Source organism: Lepus europaeus, chromosome 16, assembly GCF_033115175.1.
Source record: "Lepus europaeus isolate LE1 chromosome 16, mLepTim1.pri, whole genome shotgun sequence".
Classification (NCBI taxonomy): domain Eukaryota; kingdom Metazoa; phylum Chordata; class Mammalia; order Lagomorpha; family Leporidae; genus Lepus; species Lepus europaeus.
In genome coordinates this window covers 2172671-2191959 of record NC_084842.1, presented here as the reverse complement: position 1 = coordinate 2191959, position 19289 = coordinate 2172671, and the positions used below count along the sequence as shown (strand labels likewise).

Below are 19289 nucleotides of genomic sequence, written 5' to 3'. Positions count from 1 at the left end.
TAAGCATGTCTGCTTCAGAATAGGAGAAATCGTCAAAAAGCTCACAGAAGATGCTTATTGTGAAAAAAACTACACACGGGTTTCAAAATGCTTCTGCATCAAAGTCAACCGATCTGTTGGTTTTTCCACAAGCTTGTGCACAGCATCCGTCAGGAAACTACCCAACCAACAAACTGTCTCTGTGTAGCGGTCAAGTACCTTATGAAGGTACTCGATAATTTCTTTTAAAGACTTATTTATTTATTTATTTGAAAGGCAGAGTTACAGAGAGAGAGAGGAGATTTTTCCATCTGCTGATTCATCCCCACATGGCTACAATGGCCAAAGCCAGGAGCCTGGAGCTTCTTCCAGGTCTCCACACAGGTACAGGGGCCCAAGGACTTGGGCCATCTTCCGCTGCTTTCCCAGACCATAGCAGAGAGCTGGATTGGAAGTGGAACAGCTGGGACTCGAACTGGCGTCCATAAGGGATGCCAGTGCTGCAGGCGGCAGCTTTACCCACTGCGCTACAGTGCCAGCCCCAGGTACTTGCAAATTTTTATAGCAAAGGAATAGCTTTCAAAAATAACAAATATTTACAGCACTTGGTTGACAGAAAATAATCTCGCCATTTAAAACACAGAAAGCGGTTTTATTCACTCTGGGTTGTCTGAAATGCTTAGCTTGGGTTGAAACATACACCATGTGAACAAGAACAAGTACACTGTTACCCGTGTGATCCAGGGTCACGGGTTGCACTCAAGCCCAGAGGTGGCAGAAGAGACACTGACGTCAGCATGGGGCCGTCTGACTTTGCAAAAGCTCCAAAGAACGGGTTTTGGCAGGATATCGGGGCAGAAGCCCAACTGTATAAGCTGTGAGCGGGTCTTGGTTTTCTTTTCATTTCCTTTTACTGGAAAACTCCATTCGAGCCCATACCTGTCTGGAATTGGCTGCACGGGGCACGAACAGCTCGCTGATGGAGCCAGCGGTTTTCCAGCCTAAGGCCAGGCTGGCTTCCAGAGGATGAACTTGGCTTCTCTTTCAGTCCATCAAGCCACTTCCTGGCCGTCCTCAGATATTTTTTTTTTTTTGCACGCACCATTGGCAGCTATTACATGGAGGAGGGCTAGGTTTCCAATGCACTTGCTCAGGATTTTAAAGCCAGGAAACACTTCTTGGTGGAAGAGAAAAGAGAAAAGCGTGTTAAGTAGCGTGTTTCCAAGAACCCATCGCCATTGCTCCAGTGGCTCCAATGTTCTATTTTTCTTCCCTCCGACCACGTCTCCTTAAAGCCTCTCCTTTTGATAGCAAGAAAGAACAGGGGAAGGCACGCCTCAGGGCCCTCCCTAGAGGACTTCGCAGGCTCTCTTACCTACACATGGGTTTCACATCCTTCCAGTGTGAGCTGGAGAGATCCATCCACATGCCTGGGCTGCTGCTGGCCAGAGCCTGAGCCACCCCTCTGCTCAGCTCAAGCAGGTCTCTCCAGGAAAACAGCAAATCATCTCAAAGAAGCAGAGGAAGGTCTCGGTATGGGCTGGGAGATTGCCCGGTACTCAGGTCCTCCATGGACCAGGTGGCCCAGGGGGCCACATCCTCCAGCAGCGCCTGCTTTTATACACCCCATACATTTTTAGTGGCTGAACAAATTTTAAATGGTTAAAAAAAAAGAAGGGGGCTAGAGCTGTGGCGTAACAGGTAAAGCCGCCACCTGCAGTGCCAGCATCCCATATAGGCGCCAGTTCGAGTCCTGGCTGCTCCACTTCTGATCCAGCTCTCTGCTATGGCCTGGGAAAACACTGGAACATGGCCCAAGTCCTTGGGCCCCTGGACCCACATGGAAAACCTGGAAGAAGCTCCTGGCTCCTGGCTTCAGATGGGCACAGCTCCAGCTGTTGCGGCCAATCGGGCCATGAACCAGCAGATGTGAAGACCTCTCTCTGTCTCTCTCTCTCTCTCTCTCTCTCTCTGCCTCTCCTTCTCTCTGTGTGTATAACTCTGACTTTCAAATACATAAATAAATATTTTTTAAAAAGGAAGAAGAAGGAATGAAATACATTTTGTATGTGAAAACTTCCACCATTTACATTGGAGTGCCCAAAAATAAAGCTTGGCAGGGACAGAGCCGTGCCCCGTCGCTCCTGTGCTGTGTTGATGGCTGCTTTTGCTCCCTCTACAGCCCAGCCGTTTGGGCAGAGGCTAAAGAAGCTGCAAAACAGACGCCCTCCGTCCCTATTCACAGAGCACTGGCGCCATCTGGCCTTACCGCTGGTGGCGCTGCCTCACCATGGAGGGTGTCGAGCTCTAGCCCTCCTGTGTCAGCTGCTGCCCAGGCCACCCTCTCTTCCTGTCGCTCTGAAGCCCACATCATGGTTTCCCTGTTTACAGCGTGCTAGAGGGTAGCCAGGGATATGGCCAAGTGCCTCTTGCTGATGATGCTGGACAATGGGGATGATGATGATGGAGAAGACAAAGAAGAAGGAAAAAGGAAAGAAAAGCAAGAAGATGGCATTGAGGATGTGTGGGTGCTGGGCCTTTCACAGCCACCATCCCACCAGGTCCCCCCTAACTCCTGTGAGACAGCTATCAGCATTGTCTCCATTTTACAGGCGGACTCGAAGACCCATACGGCCAGGTTCTCACAACCAATGGCGACATTCAGACACACCTGGGGCCTAACCACTATGGGAGACCTCCCAGGGCACCTGCTGCGTCCCAGGAGGCCTGGAGACTCTTCTTTCTTGCAGCCGTTGTTGGTTTTGTTCACCCAGGCTGTTTCCTTAGCACCGGGAGGTGGACGGCATGTCGGCTAGGCATGCAGTTACCAAGGCATCCCACAGCCTCCTTGCCACAGCCTGGCACTGCTGACTATTCCAATCCTCTCCATGCCACTTTGACACGCCCACTTCCCCATGGTGCACCTGAGCCTCCTCTGCCAGGCCGAAGGGCCATGGTGAACACATGTATAGTGATCACTACACACACTGAACCTCGTATATTCAATTAGGGCATCCAGTGGCGCCACCCAGTGGCTGGGAGGAACAACAGAACCGGGATGAAGATCAATTTTTCCCTCATGATGGTGCTTGCATCCACTTCTGAGGGTGCCCTGGCTCTTTAATCTCTTGAAATAAATCCTGCTCCCATTCTTGTACCGTATCTAGGCTCTGCCTTTTTTTAAAGATTTATTTATTTATTGGAAAGCCAGAGTTACACAGAGAGAGGAGAGGCAGAGAGAGAGAGAGAGAGGTCTTCCATCTGCTGGTTCACTCCCCAGTTGGCCACAACGGCCAGAGCTGCGCCGATCTGAAGCCAGGAACCAGGAGCAGTACTGTTCACGGTCTCAGCTGATGGGAGGTTCTTCTCTGTTGTACACATAGGCTAATGTCTGCCTTGCTAGATGTAACAGTACTCTGTTATAACTGTAGGAACTTAAGGCAATCATTCCAGGGAAGAAGAAGAAAATATCAGTCATCCCCAAGATAGAAGCATTTCCAAGTGAATTCATACGTTTTTCATTACTGCAACAAAATACCCCGACGTCAAGGTTTTCTTGTCCCACCATTCTGGGTGTCCAAGGTCCAGGAGTGGACTAGCACCGTTAGCTTGGTCCTGAGCGAGGATTTCACAGCACATGGTGTTACCGGGGGAGGGGAGGGTCTGCATTCTAAATGTCCACACAGAAAGCAGTTCCAGGACAGGGCAAAGACCAAAGCCGGGGGTGAGGTGATGGGAAAGACAGGGCTTGTAGACAGAGCCAAAGCACACAGCAGGGGCAGGAAGCTTGGAAGGTGAGCTGAGGGCAGATGGTTTCACCAGGACTTAGTTGAGCTGGAATCTTTTCCCACAATTCCTGCATGGCCCCCTTACCTGTCAATCCGGTACACCTACTTTCCCATGATGCACCTGTGCCTCATCTGGAACCAGGAAGGAGGAGGTGCCATCAGGGCCAATTAAGCTCCACCTGGAGGTGCCGTGAGACCCACCCCCACCAGAAAGCCTCACCCAAGCTAAACTCCACCATTATTTTGTATTCAGTTAGGGCACCACCCCCTACCTCATCAAAGAGACTCACGAACGACAGCAGCTGTTTCCCTTTGGGCTCTGCGGCCCCACCACCCCTCACCAGCATCCTGGGCACCAAGCTTCCAACACGTGCAGGCTCAGAAGACGAACGCAGACCACAACTAGCCCCAGGCTAAAACATCAGCCCAATCTTTGGTTTTCAGGATGTGGAACTCCGATGCCTGGGCTGACCTCAGGGTCTTTGCAACAAAGCTCGGGACTCATCCACGCACCGATAATTCAGTTAGGTAAAGGCTGGGGTAATCTGGGTCACTGGGACCCATTATCTCGAGGAGGTTTCCATCAGGGAACACATCCGGGAGTCCTTGGGCTTCCAGTGACTGGCGCCCAGCCCTGCCACCTTGCTTGTGAGGGAGGAAGCGAGCTTTTCAAGCGAAGCCAGGTATACGGACATCAGCATCAGAGCCTGTCCCCTTTCCACACACCCTCGGAATTGAGTCCGCTCGCTCTGTCTGTGCGCAGCACGGGAAACGAACATGGAGAACATTTCTCTTGGCCTCCACCCAGGAGGGTATCCTGGAAGCAGACTGTATGTTCAGCCAGCGACGCGGAGTCCGGCACACAGAAGCTTCCTGTTTTCTGATGACAAGTGGCTGGCAATGCGCAGAACAACCCTGGAGGGCATCACTACGCACCTGAGTCACCACACAAGGGGCTTCTACCCTGGGTGGCAGGTGACATCCAAGCTCTGAGAACCTCCGAGGCCCCTCCTGACTCACACCCTGTTCTCCTAAGCTGAGGCCCAGGAACATTTGGTTACCCTTGAAATACCTGCATCCTGTATGAGAGTGCTGATGTGAGTCGCTGCTGCTGTTTCCCGAGCGGCTCCTGCCAATGCACCCGGGAAGGCAGCAGCGGCTGGGCCAGGTACTCTGGCCCCTGGGTCCTCTCTTTCTGAGCCCAATCTGAAAGCCATGGAGCAAAACACCAAGGCAAACAGCCACGGCGAGGGACGGTGTCGGAGACCACGTCTGAGTGGAAATCGGCCAGACCACGGCGCTGCTGTGACTGCGTTTGCAAGGTCCCCTCTGCCTCCACCTCCCCCGCTCCCAGCCCCGCCCTCCACACTGCACACCTGTGCCTCACGGCACCCCGCTGCTGTGCACCTGGGGGCTGGGGAAGCCCCCGCACACACATAGCCCTTCCGGAAACCCCTGCTCCTAACACCCCCAGAGGACCACCAGGGCCCTAACCACTGGACTCAGCATCCATTCCCATCAACAAGCCCCTCCTCCTTTATCCTCTGTCGTCTCCCTAGCCCTCCCCACCACCCCACGTCTCTGCCTGGCTCATTCTAGAACGCCCGGTCCTTGGTTGTGCCCCGCTGCCCTCGCTGTACCCCTACGGCTCTCCAGGCAGCGTCTCCGATGCAGGACACACTCCCGCACTCCAGACGGCATGCAGAATGAGCGACTGACAAGCTGTCACCAGCACAGGACGCCCCGAGGCCTGCTCAGCCTGTGCGCCCAAGTCTGCAGGCTCAAGAAATCCCTGCCCAGTCCGCAGAGGCATCCCAAGACTCCTGCTGCGTCCCTGCATCCAGTCCCCTGCGAACCTGCTCTCTTCCCGCACGACTCCGTGCCCTCCACTCCACCGGGCACTGCCTGGAGCCACGCTGCCTTCGCTCTCGTCCTCCACCCTCCATCCCCCCACAAAGCGATCCTCCTACAGAAACACACCCAGCAGCCTCAGATTTCTGCTGAACACCTCCCAGCAGCGTCCCGCCACCACTGGGCTCAACCCAACTCGTAGTCACTCCTACCCTCTTCTCCGACAGCATCCCGCCCCATCCGCCCCTCCTCCTCACCGGTCTGTGCTCCAGTGACTGAACAGTCTGGCCTCCATCAGCCATTATAGTTATTCAAACCATGACAACTGAGTGGAGGCTAAAATAAGCTAAAATTATACATTTTTTGAACATGCATTTGTTGACTGATGTGTTGGTTTCAGTACATTGGTAGACTTGCAAAATAGTTCTGCTGTGGGCACTTGGCACAGCGGTGAGGATGCCACACGGGATGCTGACATCCCATGATACTCCCAGGATACTCCCATGATGCTGGAGTACACGGGTCCGATCCCAGCTCTGCTCCTGATGCTGGCTTCTTGTTGCTCCACACCCTGGGAGACAGGTCAGTCACAGCTCCTTGCCACCCACAGGGATGACCCAGGTTGAGTTCCTGGCTTCAGCATGGCCATGGCCCAGCTACAGTGGGCAGCTGGGGCTGGTGCTGTAGCGTAGCCGGGAAAGCCACTGCCTGCAGTGCTGGCATCCCATATGGGCACCGGTTCGAGTCCCGGCTGCTCCACTTCCGATCCAGCTCTCTGCTATGGCCTGGGAAGGCAGTAGAAGATGGCCCAAGTCCTTGGGCCCCTGCACCTACATGGGAGACCTGGAAGAAGCTCCTGGTTTTGTATTGGCACAGCTCCGGCCATTGTGACCAGCTGGGGAGTGAACCAGCAGATAGAAGACCTCTCTCTCTCTCTCTCTCTCGCTCTCTCTCTCTGCTTCTGCTTCTCTGTAACTCTGCCTTTCAAATAAATGAATAAATCTTTAAAAAAAAATAACTACCTAAAAATAGCTCATTATGAAGGTAAAATAGTTTTCAAAGTAATTTCAAAAATAAAATGCTTTCACTGCAAACACTTTGAATGTTTCAAAATGCTTCCAAACTAAAAATACGTCTTAAAAAATCTAAGCAATGGGATGCACGCATTAAGAAGTGTGCTTCCATTGCTTATTGAAGACAGAAAAAAAAAAAAAAACAGAAGTAGCAGGATTATTTTTGTCCTTATTTATGTATTTAAATCTGTCTGTAAGATGAATCTGTCTCCCTTATCACACCACTGATTTTTTTCCAAAGTGATCCAGTTTTTAATTCTCTCACAAGGTAGCTGATAACTGGAGCACGTTGGAGGCCTGGGAAGATGTTCTGGAAATTGTCTTGCCACAGAGATGGCAGGGCAGCTGGGAAGAGACCACAGTGGCTGAGTTCAGGAGACTAAGGAAAGTTACAGTGAGGGGCCAGCACTGTGGCGCAGTGGGTTAAAGCCCAGGCCTGCAGTGCCGCCATCCCATATGGGCGCTGGTTCGAGTACCAGCTGCTTCTCTTCCAATCTAGCTCTCTGCTATGTTCTGGGAAAGCAGTGGAAGATGGCCCAAGTCCTTGGGCCCCTGCACCCACGTGGGAGACTCGGAAGATGCTCCTGGCTCCTGGTTTTGGTCTGGCACAGCTCCAGCTATTGAGGCCATCAGGGGAGTGAACCAGCGGATGGAAGACCTCTCTCTCTGTCTCTACCTCTCTCTGTAACTCTCTCAAATAAATAAAAATAAGTCTTAAAAAAGAAAAGAAAAGTTACAGTGAAGAGAAGGAAAGGAACAGCCGCTATGCCACTCCCTTCCCCGCTCCAGGTGGAGAGATGCCTCCCACTGCCCCCATCCCACCCTCCGGGATTGGGGAGGAGAGAGAAGGAGCAAAGCCAGACTGTAGACTTGAAACTCAGTACCAGGCCAACTGCAGAACTAGAATCTGTACAGGCCCTACAGTCTCTGCCCCCGAGGCTGGACCCCCCGCTGCCACCCCTCCCCCAACCTCAGGCAGCCGGCAAAGGCGGGGGGGGGGGGGGGGACTAGCGTGGGAAAGTGACCTTGGGATTTTGCCTGGAAACTCAGTGCCTAGCCTGCTGCAGGGAGACCCTCATCACTGCCAGCTTTGTGTGGCCTTGGTATTCACCCAGAAGGCACCCCAGGGCCCTGCAGCTGCAAGATTCAGGTGCAACCGAGCCTCATGTCAGCCTGGGCAACTCTTACCAGCCCTGCTCTGACCATGAGTAGAGAGCAAGGAGCAAGACTCCCACCACTGGGGACTAGGACACCACATGGAGCACAGGACCGTGTCTTGGGTCCTAAGGGTGGCCCCCAGTCAGTTGGACCTCCATCCCAGCCCACAGCACCTGTGGTTGAGTGCAGCAGACTTGAGCTGCAAGCCCACCTCAGCAGCAAGAAGCTGTGGTGGCCACGGTCCTAGCCCATGACACCCTAGACTTGGTGGGCTGTAGGTTCTGGGTATGACGCAGCATTGCGTCTCAGATGACCAAACGACTGCTCACTGCACTCCTCCCCAAGCCCTAGGCAGTGTAACACTGTCTACTTGGGAGAAGCAAAAGTAGGTTGAGTGCCAAGACATTGCATGGAAACCTAGGACTGGCCTTGTGCAGACTTGTGTCCTGCTGGAGAACTTTGGTCTAGCACTACTGTGAGCTTGACCATGACCCTGCCAATGTGGGCAAGCACAGACCCCTCCAGGACTCCAGGGTGGTGCTCCCCCAACCCCAGCCACCATGGTCTGGAGGCCAGTGCCCTCAACCCTGGACCCTGCCCCATGGGCTGCTACTCATAGTCATGGGCTTTTGGAAGCTGACAAGGGGAAGAAGTTTTGGAAGCAGACACAGGGAGATTATACTACGGCACCCATCTGGAAATGGAGCCAAAATACCCTACCAAATGGATACCCAAAGACAGATCTTCAGCACAAAAGCTTTGTACTATGGAAGTCTGGCAGGAAAAGTGACAGAAACAACTGGTCTACCACATGCACATAGGTAAAATATATTTAAAAAAAAAAAACCATAAGAAGAATGTAGATAGCCTCCAGTCATGGGATATCATGACCAAATATTCAAATTGTGGAGATTCCTGAGGTCAAAAAGAAAAAGTGGAGGCTCGGAAAACCCAATAAGGGGCATAATAGCTCAAGACTTCCCCAGCCTGGAGAGGAAGATATGAGCATCCAAGTACAAGAGACCCATAGGACCCCAATCAGACAGGACCAGAAAAATCCAGACCACAGCACATTATAACCAAACTCCCAAAGAGGGGTAGGCACACGGTGACACAATGCTGACACTATGTGGGACACCCGCATCCCATGTCAGAGCCTAAGTTTGAGTTCTGACTGCAATTCCAATTCCAGCTTCCTACTGATTGTATACCCAAGGAGACAGCAGGTGATGGCTCGAGGACTTGGGTCCCTGCCACCCGTATGGAGATCCAGATCGAGTTCTAGGCTCATGAATTCAGCCTGCCAACCCAGGCACAGATGTTACGGGCATTTGGGGTACAAGCTAGTGGATGGACGCTCTCTCTCTCTCTCCCTCTCCTCTCTCTCTCTCTCTCTCCACTCTCTTCCTTCTGTTTCTCTGTTCTCTGTCTTTCAAGTAAAACTCACTAAAAAATAAATAAGTAATTGTTTAAAAATACAACACAAAGAATTCTCAGATTTACAAGAGAAAAGTGTCAGGTCTTTTTAAGGACCTTCCAATAACTTCCATTAAATTAACAGCAGATTTTTCCACCGAAACCTTATAGTCCAGGAGGGAATGGAATGATAGGTTCCAAGATCTGAAAGGAAATAACTGCCAACCAAAATACTTCCCCCCAGAACAGTTGTCTTCCATAAACGGAGAAGTAAAGGCTTTCCAGGACAAATAAAACAGAGAGAGAATGCGTGACCACTAGAGCAGCCCTCCAAAGATGCTTTAGGGAATCCTGCATACAGACACAAAAGAAAGATAATGACCGTCATGCAAACATGTGGAAGTATAAAAAAATCACCCCAAAAAGAACAAAGGATATTCAAAATGGAATTTTTTAAAGTTAAAAGATGAATGCATTACTTATGGATAATAGCCTTCAATCAAGGGGTGGACATTGTGGCATAGCTGGTCAAGCCACCACTTGATACACGTGCATGCCATATCAGGGTACCAGTCTGAGTTCTGGCTACTCGGCACTTGGGATACAGCTACCTGCTAATCCTCCTTACAAGCATCAGGTGATGGCCCAAGTTCTTGGGCCCCTGCCACCCATGTGGACACCCATGGGACCCGTGTCCCACCCAGGTGGGACACTCAGTTGGCTCTTGGTTTTGACCTGGCCCCACCTTAGCTGTTGCAGGCATTTGGGAAGTGAACCAGCAAATAGAAGATCTGTATTTCTGTCTCTTCTTCTCTCTGCATTACTCTGCCTTTCAAATAAAGAAGTAAATCTTTCTTTAAAAAATTCTTTGCTCAAAAGAAATGGAATGAATAAAACAGCAAGACTTGATGCCTACAAGAAACTCACTTCACCAATAAAGACACACAGACTGAAAGTTAAGGAATGAAAAAAAGATCTTTCATGCAAATGGAAGCCAAAAGAACAGTGATACCTTTATTTAAATCAGACTTTAAGGCAGAACTATAAAAAGAGACAAAGAAAATCATAGTGTAATTCAAGAGATTGGTTCAACAATTAGACAAGACTGCTGTAAATGTGTATGCACCTGTTGCCAGAGCTACCAACGCTATAAAACAAGCTTTAGTAGATCTAAGAGGAGAGAGAAGCTCCAATGCAATAACAGTGGTGCAATTTCAGCACCCACTTTCATCAATGGAAAAATTATACAGAAAAACATCATCAATGAAACATTGGGATTAATCATGTCAGAGACCTAATGGGTCTAACAGAAACGTAAAGAACGTTCCATGCAACAGCTGCAGGATACACATTCTCTTCCTGAGCACTGGGCACATTCTCCAGCATCGACCAAGTAGTGTGCCACAAACCAAGACTCAGTAACTTATTCAAAGGAGGAGGTGCCTTTCTCTGAAGGGAGGAGAGAACTTCCACTTTGACTATGACCTTGTCTGAATAAGATCGAAATCGGTGAACTCAAAAGGCTTCTGTAGCCTTGGCAACTCATGACTAGAGCCTAGGGAGATTACTGACGCCATAAACAAGAGTGTCAAATTGTTAAGTCAACAACAGGAGTCACTGTGTACTTACTCCTCATGTGGGATCTCTGTCCTTAATGTGTTGTCCAATGTGAATTAATGCTATAACTAGTACTGAAATAGTATTTTATACTTTGTGTTTCTGTGTGGGTGCAAACTGATGAAATCTTTACTTAATATATACTAAATCAATCTTCTGCGGCTGGCGCCACGGCTCAATAGGCTAATCCTCTGCCTAGCAGCGCCGGCACACTGGGTTCTAGTCCCAGTCGGGGCACCGATCCTGTCCCGGTTGCCCCTCTTCCAGGCCAGCTCTCTGCTGTGGCCAGGGAGTGCAGTGGAGGATGGCCCAAGTGCTTGGGCCCTGCACCCCATGGGAGACCAGGAGAAGCACCTGGCTCCTGCCATCGGATCAGCGCGGTGCGCCGGCCGCAGCGCGCCACCGTGGCGGCCACTGGAGGGTGAACCAACGGCAAAAGGAAGACCTTTCTCTCTGTCTCTATCTCTACTGTCCACTCTGCCTGTCAAAAATAAAAAAAAAATAAATAAATCTTCTGTATATAAAGATAATTGAAAATGAATCTTGATGTGAATGTAAGGGGAGAGGGAGCGGGAGAGGGGAGGGGTGCGAGTGGGAGGGAAGTTGGGGGGGGAGCCATTGTAATCCATAAACTGTACTTTGGAAATTTATATTTACTAAATAAAAGCTAAGAAAAAAAAAAAAGACTCAGTAACTTCAAAAATCTCAAAATCGTATAAAGCATTTTCTTCTGACCACAATGAAATAAAACTAGAAATCAGCAATGAAAGAAATTACACAAATCTATGGAGCTGGGGAACATGGTTCTGAATGAAAATGGGTCACTGGGGAAATCAAGAGGGGAATTTAAAAAGTCCTCGAAACTGATGGGAATGGGGACGCGATAAAGCAGAACTCACAGAGAACGCTGAGACAGTGCAGACAGGGATGTTTAGAGCAATGAGTGCTCACAACACGAAAAAAAATAGAACAGCACAAACAAGCTAACAGCATCAAAGGCCTAGAAAACAAGAACGAATCAAACCCAACGTTAGGAGAAGGAAAGAAGCAATAAAGAACAAGACAAAAATAAGTGGAATAGAAACTTTTAAAAATGAAGAAGCTAGATGGAGAGTTTTTTTTTTTTAAAAAGACCAATAAAATTGTTAAACATTTAGCTAGACTACAAAAAAAGAGAAGTGATTCAAATAAATAAAATCATAGAAGAAAAATAATATATTACAACTGAGGCCATAGAAATATAAAGGATGGGGGCCAGCACTGTGGCGTAGTGAGTAAAGCTGCCACCTGCAGTGCTGGCATCCCTTATGGCCGCTGGTTCGAGACCCGGCTGCTCCACTTCCCATCTAGCTCTCTGCTATGGCCTGGGAAAGCAGTGGAAGATGGCCCAAGCCCTCGGGCCCCTGCACCCATGTGGGAGACCCAGAAGAAGCTCCTGGCTCCTGGCTTCAGATTGGTCCAACTCCAGCCTTTGCAGCCAATTAGGGAGTGAACCAGCAGATGGAAGACCTCTCTCTCTCTCTCTCTCTCTCTCTCTCTCTCTCTCCCTCTCCTCTCTCTGTGTGTAACTCTGACTTTCAAATAAATAAATAAATCATTTTTAAAAAAATATATAAAAAATGATGTGGAACTATTCTGAACAAAGATATGCCAAAATTGGAAAACCTAGAAGAAATGGATGAGTTTCTGAATACATATACCAAAATTGAATCATGAATACATACAAAACCTGGAAAGATAAATAATGAGTAATGAAGTGGGATTAGTGATCAAAAGTCTCCCAACAAAGAAAAGCCCAGGACCAAATGGCTTCACTGCTGAAGCCACCAATGTTGAAAGGAAGAATTAATGCTATTTCTTCCCAAGCTATTCCAACAACTGAAAGGGAGGGAATCCTTCCAAACTCATTCTATAAGGCCAGCATTACTTTGATTCCAAAATCACACAAGGACACAACAAAGAAAGAAAACTATAGACCAATAGCCCTCTTGAACATAGATGCCAAAATTCTCATCAAAATGCTAGCAAATCAAATCCATCTATCCACCAAAATGATCATGCATTATAAAGTGAGATTTATCCCAGGGAGGCAGGGGTGGTTCAACCTACACAAATCAACAAAAGTGATACATCACACTAACAGAGAAAAGGCCCAAATTACATGACCATCTCAATAGATGCAGAGGATCTGAATAGACATTTAAGGTATTGAATACCACTGCCCAACAAGGAAATGCAAATCAAAGCCACAATAAGTGTTCGTCTCACTCCAGTTAGAATGGAGTAAGATAAAAAAATATATATAAATAAATCAAATTCTGGCGAGGATGTGGAAGAGAGGGAAGACTTAAACATGTAGTGGGGATGCAAATCAGTCCAGCCATTGTGGAGAACAGTATGGAGGTTCCTCAAAAAACTGTAAGCAGGGCTCCCATGTGACTCAGCTACCCCCCATCTGGTATGCATCAGAAGGAAATGAAATCAGCACATAAAAATGATACCTGCTCTTCCACAGTCACCCCAGCACAATTCACAACAGCCCAATGTGAAGTCAGCCGCAGCGCCCACTAATGGATGAACGGATCATTAACATGTAGGATATGTGGAACAATGCCGTATTACCCAGCCAATGATTTGGAGGTCATTGCGTTAAATGAAATACGGCAAACGCAGAGAGACCAGTGCTGCCTGTTCTCTCCCGTATGTGGAAGTGTCCAGTGACACGTTGATCTGAACTGAGAACGGTGATCGCCAGCAGTTGGGGAGGATGGGGGAGGGGGCAGTAAGGAGAGGAGTTTGGTTGACAGGCACAAAACACGGTCAGAGAGACACGACATGTTTCAGCACAGTGGCACAACCATTGTTCGCCACAATATGTGGGTTACTCTGCAAAGCCCTGGAAGACAGGGGCTGATGGGCTGAGATCAGAGAGAAGACACGAGGGACAGAAAGGCTGCTTCGCACTGCGCCTATGTGTGAAATACAGAGCTGTGTCGACTAGAAATGGACTATTCCTTTTTCTATTCCTTTTTACTGAAAAATACTGTAAAGGGGGTTGGGCGTTGTGGCACAGCAGATCCAGCGACACCTGTATCCTGTACCAGAATGTCTAGGTTCAAGTACAAACCACAGCTTCCAATCCAGCTTCCTGCTATTGCACACCCTAACAGGCTGGAGATAATGATTTCAATGCTTGGGCCCTTGCCAGCCACATAGGAAACCCAAATGGAGTTTCTCATTCCTGACTGTGTCCTGGACCAGCCTCAGCTATTGTGGGCATTTGAGTAGTATACAAGCAGATGGAAGATTCTCTCTCTCTCTCTCTCTCTCTCTCTTAAATAAATTAAAATGAATAAATAAGTGGGGCTGGTGCTGTGGCTTAGAGGGTATAACGATTCCACCTGCAGTGCCCGCATCCCATATGGACACTGCTTCAAGTCTTAGCTGCTACACTTCTGATCCAGCTCCCTGCTGATGGCCTGAGAAAGCAGTAGAAGGTGGCCCAAGTGCTTGGGCCTCTATACCCACGTGAGAGACCCAGAAGAAGCTCCTGGCTCCTGGCTTCAGATGGGCTCAGCTCTGGCTGTTCCAGTCATTTGGGGAACCAACCAATGAATAGGAGATATTCTCTCTCTCTCTCTCTCTCTCTCTCTCTCTCTACCTCTCTGTAACTCTACCTTTCAAATAAATGAATACATCACTTTTTTTTGACAGGCAGAGTTATACAGTGAAAGAGAGAGACAGAGAGAAAGGTCTTCCTTCTGTTGGTTCACCCCCTCAATGGCCGCTACAGCCGGTGCGCTGTGCCAATCTGAAGCCAGGAGCCAGGTGCTTCTCCTGGTCTCCCACGCGGGTGCAGGGCCCAAGGACTTGGGCCATCCTCCACTGCCTTCCCGGGCCACAGCAGGGAGCTGGAAGAGGAGCAACCGGGACAGAACTGGCGCCCTAATTGGGACTAGAACCTGGAGTGCCAGTGCCGCAGGCGGACGATTAGCCTAAGTGAGCTGCAGTGCCGGCTATAAATACATCTTTTTAAAAAATGAATAAGTAAAACTTTTTAAAAATTTCCATTAAATAATTGAAGAAAAATACTGCTTACAGTCATTTTCCAAGTTGTGTTTTATGCTTCTTACTATGAAGTTGTTGACACATTCAATTGATTCTTCTCCATAACACACAGTCCATTTATTTGGGGACATAGGCTAAGAGCCCAAGTTCTATTAAATGGAGGATAGTCTCAATTCCAATTCTTCCACTTTGAAATATGTAAATATTTCTGCTGAACATTTTCACAATTGATTGTCTTCCTTGACCAACATGTTAAGACAAAACGTAGAACAAATTGCCTTTCGAATATCTGGCTGTATTTACATGCTGCAATGTCACTGCCATTTCTCATTTCCTCCCATTCTGGTCCCGAAGATACATTTTTCAGTTAAAAACAGGAGCTCCCACAAGTTGGGCCAAAATGGATCATAGAATATTAAAATTAACACGTGTTCACTCTTTGAGTTTGCATTAATGTATGCAGTACACCCCTTGTTTTTATATAAGTAAGCTGCAATGCTTTCCCATTAGCAACCTCTTTTAATAATTGAGACACAGCAATTGGCTAAAGATTTCAAAATCTAAAAGTTACTGATGACCTGTTTACTGTCTCACTGACAAAACATGTTTGACCCTTTTTGAATATCACGTGACCAAAAGAGGACTTCATCTCAAAAAATTGTAGAGTTGAGCACAGAGCTTGGCTCATAAACCCTTAGACATTTATGTAGTCTGATTGGTAAGAAGAAATAATAAAAACACACAATGCCACACCAAATGAGTTTTTCCAAACTCAAAGTCAACTTCATGAAAACAATTGGGTAGTTTGTTTTTCTGTAGATATCAGAAAACATTCATATATTGTGATACCTGTGGTTTCTATTTTGTTTGTTTGTTAAGTTTTTATTTATCTAATTGTTTAAAAGAGGGAGAGAGAGAAGCAATCGAATCCAGAGAGAGTAAGACAGAGGCAGGCATGAGCGATCGAACCAGAGAGAGAGAGAGGCTAAGAGAGCAAGAGCTCTTGTGCACTGGTTCACTCCCTAAATGTCTTTAATGACCAGGGCTGGGCAGGACTGAAGCTGGGATCCGAGAACCAAATTCAGGTCTCCGTGTGTAGGACAGGGACTCAACTACTTGAGCATCACTGCTGCCTCTTAGGGTTTGCACTGGCAGGAAGTTAGAATTGGGAGCAGAGCCAGGGCTGGAACCCAGGCACCCGATATGGGATGTGGGTGTCCCAGCTGCTGTCCTAACAGCCAGGTCAAGTGCCCACTCCCTGTGGTTTCTATTTTGATGGGAAGTCAGAGCTTATTTGGACACAGTTAGGAATTTGCAGTGCATCAATTCAGAATTTCTGCTCCAGACTTCTTAAAATCAAGCAAGAACATTAGTTGTTTTTTTTTTTTTTTAAGATTTATTTATTTATTTGAAAGAGTTGAGAGAGAGAGGGAGAGAAAGAGAATCTTCCATCCGCTGGTTCACTCCGCAAATGGCCACCATGCCCAGATATGGGCCAATCCAAAGCCAGGAGCCAGGAGCTCCTTCTGGATCTCCCACGTGGGTGCAGGGGCCCAAGCACTTGGTCCATCTTTACTGCTGTCCCAGGCCATAGCAGAGAGCTGGACCAGAAGTGGAGCAGCCGGGACTCGAACCGGCACCCATCTGAGATGCTGGCACTGCAGGCGGCTGCTTTACCCGCTACACCACAGCCCTGGGCCCCAGAACATTAGTTTTATCACAATATTACGTTCCACTAAACTTTATTTATTTATATTTTCACCATAAAACAATAATCTTATCTACCATGTTTACATCAAAGCCAATTACACTTACAGTAGCATTTACAGCAAAAACATACAAATTTTGCCTCTGAGAAAACTTCCAAAACCTTCAGGGCGATGGCACGAGCTGGATAACGAATCAAACGACTCTTGGGATTCGCCGAATTTTCCTCCTTGGAGCATCTGGTGACACTTTATAAACCCAGCAACCCTGAGCTGCACACTGAGTTCTCCCACGAGTGGAACCCACACAGTGACCGTGTGCCCAGATATTTTGAAATTCAAAATGAGGGAAATTAATTTAGAAGACAGAGAGGATATACACAAATGCAGCATACAAATGAGAAGTCATACTTCCCAGACCAATGGAAAAGCACTCTGGTGCTGCAGGTAGTTTTCTTAAAATCCAATACGCGCTTTGGAAGCAGACGCGACTGTTTCTTGTCGGAGCCGAGACCACTGGAGTTTGAGTAGTCACTGACACTCTGTGGTCCCTCCTAGGGAGAGTTGATGTATTTTGAGAGTTGAGTATTTTGCATTACATGAAACGTGCACTTAATTGTCTTAGCTCATTTCAGGAAATGGGTTTCGGGACCAAAAAAAATGCATTTTCCCAGTCTAAGTAAGCTGTGGCATTGGCTCAGCATCTACTTCTCACCGAGGGCTTAAATGGTGACTGTAGGTGCCACTCCCCAGCCAGCAGGCCTTTTAACAAGCCTGAACTTGACCATGGAAACATCAGCCGTGAGCAAGGAAGCTCCGCTCCACCCTAGGCAGGAGTGAGCTTTCTGAGTTAGAGCCCCCACAGGAAGACAGATTGAGAGCCCCATTTGTTCCCTCTCCCTGTATGTGGATCACAGCAAGTGCGGAATGAGTGTGGGGACGCCTGAGCCACCTCCAGTCAATAACCAAGTCCGTTAGCTACTCTCAGGGTTCTCCATGTTCAGCGAGGCAGCCTTCGATTTTCAACATCCTGGATAACCACATGTAAATCTGCACTGCTTATTTTTATGATTTATTTATTTATTTGAAAGTCAGAGTTACACACAGAGAGAGGAGAGGAAGAGAGAAAAAGGTCTTCCATCTGCTGGTTCACTCCCTAAATGGCCACAATGGCCAGAGCTGTGCCTATCTGAAGCCAGGAGCTTCTTCTGGATCTCCCACATGGGTGCAGGGATCCAAGGACTTGGGCCATCTTCCACTGCTTTCCCAGGCCATAGCAGAGAGCTGGATCAGAAGTGGAGTAGCTGGGGCTCCAACCGGCGCCTATATGGGATGTGGCCAGTGCAGGCAGCAGCTTTACGCACTGCGCCACAGCGCCGCCCCAATCTGTACTGTTTAAACCTGACTCAATGCATGTACCCACCCAATCGATCAGAAAGGTGTAAACCTGTCCCCAGACCAGCCTTGTGGAGGAGCCAGCTGGGCCGGCTGACGGGCTCCTTCTGGGTATCAAGCCTCAAGTTAAACCAGCTGAATAACCATCAGCTTGGCTCTCCCAGCCAGACACGGGCGATGACAGCTTAGCTTACACATATTTGCCATACGCCTAAGCCATCATTTTCCCGTGGTTTTCCACAAACAAAATGGCGGCCTGGCGGTTCCCTGCATCCAGTCTCAGCGGGAACAGCACACGTGCAGCGGAGACAAACACGTCACCCACGCCTGCCCAGCTCATTCCCCCCAGTGGAAAGGCTTAGAAAGGCCAGCTGACTCACTGCGAATCATCCTTCCATAGAAACCACTGCGTTGATAGCACACGCGGCTCAAGAAGGCCACGGCAAAAATCCCAAGCAATAAGTCCACTGAAGGCATCCAATAGGCTGGTGGGGCTCTTACAACCTCTCACGTCCGAACAGAACACCCAAGCCCAATGCCAAGCCCGGTGCTCGTGAGGCAATAGGCACAGACTCACTCCATGGAACTGAAGGAATCCGGAAGATTTCTGCACAGTGTATCTTCTCCATCAATAGCTTGAGTTTTTCTCACTTTGGAGCATTAATTCCACTGTACAGGAGGAGGCTGGTGGGCGAAGGCTGAGACCGACAAGACACATGAAGTCTCAAACACGGAGAAACATCTTCAGTCGTTCAGGATTCCATGCGTCTTACATGGAATAACAATATTCCAAGAAATATTCTTGGAGTCAGAATCAAAGTGGAGAGTAGCCAATATCCCTGGCATGGTTTAAACTGTTTTAAACTGACTGTTAGGAGGAACGGCAGAGGGTGTAACACCTGTTGGCTGGGATCGAAAATGCAAAACAGCAAACGAAACACAACCCTTCCTTCCAAATGTGAGACTCTCCAGGAAGGTGGACGCTTTGCACGCAGCCCAGGGCAGGAGCGAAGAGTCTGGGTCCCCAGGAGGCCTTGTTCCCTCTTGCTAAACTTCCAGCAGAGGCTGGGGCAGCAGGACGGGGTGGAGAGGTCAGGGGGACAGGATGAGGAATGCTCTGGCCTTGGGCGGAATCCACAGTGAGTTTTTGGCTGCTGAAATGTTAGGAAAACATCGCTGCCCCCAAGCCTGCACAAGCGTGGCCTTTTCCCCAAGCTGTCCGCCACAGCGGTGTTAGC

At 48.6% G+C, this 19289-nt stretch overlaps 1 long non-coding RNA gene across 1 annotated transcript; it reads right to left on the bottom strand.

Annotated features, from left to right (window-relative positions):
• Positions 1-706: 706 nt before the first annotated feature.
• Positions 707-19070, bottom strand: LOC133775324 (uncharacterized). Its single transcript, XR_009868219.1, has 3 exons — positions 18432-19070; positions 1355-1487; positions 707-1156 (listed from the first exon to the last, which is right to left on the bottom strand). It is a non-coding gene; the product is annotated as an uncharacterized LOC133775324 (long non-coding RNA).
• Positions 19071-19289: the final 219 nt, after the last annotated feature.